This window comes from Protopterus annectens, chromosome 3.part0, assembly GCF_019279795.1.
Source record: "Protopterus annectens isolate FY-2018-M chromosome 3.part0, PAN1.0, whole genome shotgun sequence".
NCBI classification, from domain to species: Eukaryota; Metazoa; Chordata; order Ceratodontiformes; family Protopteridae; genus Protopterus; species Protopterus annectens.
This window is the reverse complement of record NC_056731.1, coordinates 204,923,142-204,929,061: the sequence shown is the minus strand read 5'-3', so window position 1 is coordinate 204,929,061 and position 5,920 is coordinate 204,923,142. Positions and strand designations below refer to the sequence as shown.

Below are 5,920 nucleotides of genomic sequence, written 5' to 3'. Positions count from 1 at the left end.
CTGGCCAAGGCCACAACTACATACAGGCATTACCTTTAGTGAGAACCTTAGAATTGCACTGCGCATGCACCGCAGCAACCATTAGTTAACCTTTCTCAGACCTGGGTATAGTCACTCGCACCTTGAGCTGAGTGGAACACCTCAGCATCGTTATGCTATCCGGAATTCACCTGCTGATGTGAAACTATTCTATAAGCCCCACCACTGTCCTCAGTTACTATATACCATTTGCCACCCCGTCCCCAACAGTCACAGTAACTGAACAAAAGTATTCACCTCTAAATCAGGAATGTCTGTGACAATCTGAGACCAACTGGGATACTAAGCGACCAAATTACCAGCAAAACAGTCCCTCCCATCATCATTTTGCAAGACATTATTTACAATGTTGCATAATGATACAATATTCAGAGTTGCAACTGGATTAATGAGAATTATAAAAATAGGATGAAACATGAGGCTGATAAAAGTTAGGCCACAGAGATACTGAAATTTTAAGATTTTTCTGTGTTTTTTATTTGTGTTGATTTTATATGTTGGTCTACCCTTTATAAATCATGAGAACCTTTGGTTGAAGCAGCAACTATAAACTAACTAACTAACCAGCAATCTGAAACATCTACGCTTCATTAAAAGATTATCTTAGTGAAACAGACAGAGTAATGAGCAAACATCTTGCCTTTCCAAGCGTATTACCAAATGGCTAGTGAGAATTAGCCTGTCCAGTCAGGAATAACCAACTGCTGTTAAAAAGACCACAGCAAGAACGCATCAATGCAAAGCAACGTCTCAGGAAAACACCATCACAAGGAGGGCAAGCCATCACCACCTCAAACCGCAATCCATGCAACAGGAGGCAACTGTGGCCCAGACTCAAAGGTAGGATGCACCAGGTTGAAACCATGAGGCAACTACTACCCGCAAAAGCACACCAGCCAAACAAAGGACCAACCTCCCCCACCCGAGCCTGGGAACCCACTCACAACAACAAATGTCCCACTAACTCTCTAGGAAGACAAAGCAGAGCAAGCTCCAGTCAATCCACCCCAGTCTCCCCTCAATCAATACTGAACTCCAGCTCCTGAGCCTCCTTATGACCAGCCAAAAACCCACATATCCTCATTTCCCTTTTTTTTTTTTTTATATAAGCAAACCCCAATAGAGATGTCCGCTCCCCAGCTCTCAATGCAGGCCATCAAGGAAACATAAACTGGAGGGTAGGAGACAAAGGCCCACACATCACACCAAGCAAGATCCCCACTATTCTGAGCTACGCTCCAAACACACTGCTCTGACAGGACCACCACTTAACGCAATGCACACGGTCATCACCGGCTCTACAAAGCTACATTCACACTGGAGTTTATATGTTGCTTCTAACAATACAAATTGTAGTTATTCAGTGTGTAAGCCATCACCCTTCCTCCAAAGGCTACTACTTTTAGTAGTGATGAAGAGGAACAAAGCTAAAATTTGAATCAAACTAAGGACGTCTCTGAAAATCGGGGACAGTTAAGAAATATGGTGCCACATAACCATGAGTGACTCTACAACATGCATAATAGCTGCCATCACTCGCAGGCCTCAGACATCAAGTACTGTGCGGCCGCCTCACCTGTCAACAATGTGACCTATATACTTGGAAGCCGATGGCACCTGTAAAGTTATGATGTCTCTCTCCTCCTAAGTGCACCTCTAATATCCGCCTCACATGCATGAGGAGCACTGGTAACAAACAGCTCGTATCCGCAGTAAGCCCGCACTAAAATGCCACAAGCATTCACGGAGAAACTGTTACATGCCGGTGCTTGGAAGCCCGTGAAGCCTCCGAGCTGCTCAACAGAAGAATTTTTTTTTCCACCTGCACCTGGCCCACCAAGCACGTAGTCTCCACAACCCATGAAAGAAAATGCTAACTGTAACCTAAGCCAGGATGAAACCCATCCCTCAACCACCAACATCACTGAAACTGAAGGGTGCCTAAATAAACCAAACAACAGGGGCTAGGATTACTGAAGGCCCTCCTAAGTGATACGAAGAGCTGTCAGAGTTGTTGCTTATAACAACTTAGCTCCAGCCATGCTGACAGATGCAATATTTCCATGAACATGCTTTTCTATAGACATGCACTCGACTCTATTGTATACTAGCATGTAACAGCAGCAATGATCCCTTGTTGCCATTGCCAACAGATGTTTAGAATAAGGAGGATTGTTGACAAGCAATGATTCAGAGAGTTTTTTTTTTTTTTTTAAATTTGGTTGAGCAACGTAAGCAGAATGTATTATTTCTACTACCTCAGAGACAGAACAGACTACCGCACGGTGGTTGTACAGTACAGTGGTAAACAATGTGTGTATATCGAAAAAATGCAACCCCTGAAGTTATACAGATTAATGAGGACTAGATTATGCTGCCAACAACCACAAAGAAAAGGGGGAAGTATAACTGGAAACCAAAGATCTCTTAATTGCAGTGCCCACTATTGCATCCTGCCGCAAAGAATATCTGCTCCACAAATCAAGCGAAAAAAGTGGTGCTGCTCGTGCAACACTAACCCACTAACTGATGCAAACCCAGCTGACACCCTAAGCCTTCCAGGCCTGTCATGAAACTGCCTCTGCCTAGAACCGGGCATTTCCTGGCAAAAAAAAATACACCAAGCTCAGAACAAATTAAACTGCACCCACCAACAAACTCCACAGTATCAAACTCTCCCGAACCAGTCTAACAAAATTAGAATAACATAATAATGAGCCCAATCTACCTCTACTGATCATAGCTATTTACCAATCTTTTCCTTTCCTCAAGCCACCCACCCAAAAATCCAAGGCCTACCCGCTCCACAGCACACCCTGGTCGTCATGGACTTAATACTTGCAATAGGAAGTTCACGCCAAAATGTGATGGCTTACCTGGCTACACTTGTCTAAACCCCTTAATCCCCTCCCCACCCTTATCTCATTTCCTCCAAATCATCCCTCCCTCCATTTAACCCTTTCACCTCCCCAACCCAACTCACTCCCACTAATATAGAACTCTAACCCTCTTGAAGATGTCCCAGGACAATTTGGTTTGTTGCCAAACCTCATTTGTCATATAAGGTAACATTCTACGTAGAAAACTAGCAAACATAAACTTTAATATTCAGTAAAGCCTTAACACAATTTAAAAGTATAACAATGCTTTATTCAATACTTCTGCATGTCATGGGTATCTGTCAAAACATTAGACTGTCATGTCAACACATTCTTTCTTCTCTCTCTCTCTCTCTTTCTTTTTTTTTAGCCTTTTATTAAGAAACATTTACAAACTCATATAAAGAGAAGCATGATAGAAACATAACTATTTACAGAGGTCCATAACAAAATACAATACAGAAAATCAAAACATTAAAATTTATCAAGTAAATCATATAATTTTAACCAAAACCTATACTGATGAGTAATATGCAATGTTCTTATTTTATAGTTGATAGTTCTTTTAAATGTATTCAGTAAAAAATACAGCAGTTTCACATTTCCATTTTTTTGTAAATGAGGTTTGGAACACACCAATTTGTCCAGGGACATCTTCAAGTAGGGCTAGATAAATAGAGTAGCAGGAATTAAGAAGATGGGGGAGGATAGGTTTAAATAGGAATGGAAGATGATTAGGAGGAAATGAGGTATGGGTAGGGAGGGGTTTAAATGGTTTTAGGCAAGTGTAACTGGAGTCAGAGTCACAGTTTTGGCATGAACTTGCTAAGGCAATGTATGCCCATGATGACCTGTGGTAATGTGGTGGTAAGGTAGGCCTTGGAAGGAATGTGGTAAGTTCACAGATTAGCTAGATGGTCAAGTGTTTTTTTTTTTGTTTTTTTTTTGGCTCCTGTGAGGCTTCAGAGTCTAATTGTGCTTAGTTGTGGGTTACTTGTTGGCTCAAGGGGACTTTTGAAGGAGTGAGCCACTTTTATTAATTTTGTTGTTAATTGTGTGTGTGCTTGTTAGTGATGCATCTCAGGGGACTGTGAAGGAGTGAGCTACAGGTATTAACTTGTCCAGGGTTATTCTGATAGGCCTGGTAGCCTTTGGGAATGGTCTTCTTTTGTTGGTGGCATCTGGTTGTTCTGAGAGGATTAATGGTGCTTACCCGGTCATAGCCTGTGAGCATGGAATGCGAGCTTGGTGGGCTGAATAGGTTAATTCCTGGAGTTGATTCAGTAGTCCTTGTCAATCTGGCCTGCGGGCAATGGCACCTTGGCATTCTGGCTCTTAGTGTTACTGCTACATTCATGTAACAGCATGGATGTTGAGTCTTGGCTCACAGGCTTGGGGCAGGCATCCGTTGCTACGCATGTGCAGTTGTGGCCATTGTGACGGTTACTCATTCAGCTACTAACCATGCTGTGTGTGACCTGATTTAGATAGTTTTCTTGTCTTTAAATTGTTTCCTGACATAAACTGTATTTCTTGCTGATGTGGCCTTGTTTTATTGTTTATCATCCCAAAGTCTGTGCAGGCCGTGTGAAATGCAGCACTAATAAAGAAATGTTTTATCCTTACAAACATAATGTGGTTTACATTTGCTGTGTTCATGAGTTACGGTCACGTTGTGGTGGAGCTGCAGTTCTGCAGTATCCATTTTGTTTTTTTTTCCTCTTCATATTTCTGTTGTGGTTGGTGCTGGAGATTTGCTAGAGGTTTCAAACTCTTACAACCACGGAGTGTGTGTGGGTGTGTGAGTGACATGGACACAGCACCGGGTGATAGATACCAGCTGTCTGATTCTGACTGAAACTATTTCACTGAGACGTGAAATGAGTAACATATGTGACAAAACTGCAGTTATTTACTACTATACTTTTTAATCCTCTAATCTCTAAAATATTAAAGTGAAGTCAGATGTGAAGAATCAGTAAATTCTTTCATAACTTAACCTTGACCCAGAAATGGGATGATGGCTATTGGTAACCAAGTAACCCAAAGAAAGAAGAATGACAGGAACATGCCCATAGTTAAGCGAAATCCCTTCTCTTGTCTGATGGTGACAATGAGGAGCATAACTATTACTGAAATATGCGGTGGATTAAGTGTGTTGTTGTCGGAGATGGTTCTATATGTAAAACTTTTTTCTTGATCAGTTACATTGCAGATGCATTTCCTAAAGAATATACTCCCACAGTTTTGAGTATCATGTTGAGAATGTACTGGTTGATGGGAAGCATATCTTTCTGGGTTTATGGGACACAGCTGGACAAGAATAGGACAGGCTGCGCCATTTGTCATATCCACAGATGGATGTGTTCTTGATTTGCTTTTCACTTGCAAGCCCTACATTATTTGAAAATGTCAAGACAAAGGTGCAGTAAAGTATCTTGAATGTTCTGCACTTACAAAACAAAGACTTAAAACTGTGTTTGATGAAGCTATCTGAACAGTTCTGATTCCACAGTTAAAAGAAAAAGAACATCACAAGTTTGCTTCTCTAAGCATATCTGGAACTGTGCAAGCTTTATGCAAAACTAGAGATTAACATGGCAGTATTTTGTAATTGTAACCCTTTGCCCTTTGAATAGCACTACTTTGTGTAAATATTAAGATCTGATGTCAATTTTTGTTCCATCCACAGCTGTTGGGTATGGATCTAGTCCTTGGATCCAGCTGGCCTTTGCTTTGGCTTAATCAGTTTTATGCTTTTGCCCCCCCCCCACACACACACACACACACACACATTTGAAGTTCTCTTGGTTAATTGCTCTGTGAAGTTAAAGGGAGTGGATCCATCTTATGGACCACTTAAAAATAAATAAATAATGTTTTGTTTCAAGCCATAGGGAGCTTATGGAGGAGACACCAGGAGTGTGCAGGTGAAAGCAAGCATTTAGGAGCAGACTTCGGGTTTTGTGAATGCCACTCACCCCCCCCCCCCGCTGCTGGGG

General features: G+C 41.6%; 1 pseudogene; it reads left to right on the top strand.

Annotated features, from left to right (window-relative positions):
• Positions 1-5,057: 5,057 nt before the first annotated feature.
• LOC122797256 lies at positions 5,058-5,415 on the top strand (annotated as a pseudogene).
• The last annotated feature ends 505 nt before the right edge of the window (positions 5,416-5,920 follow it).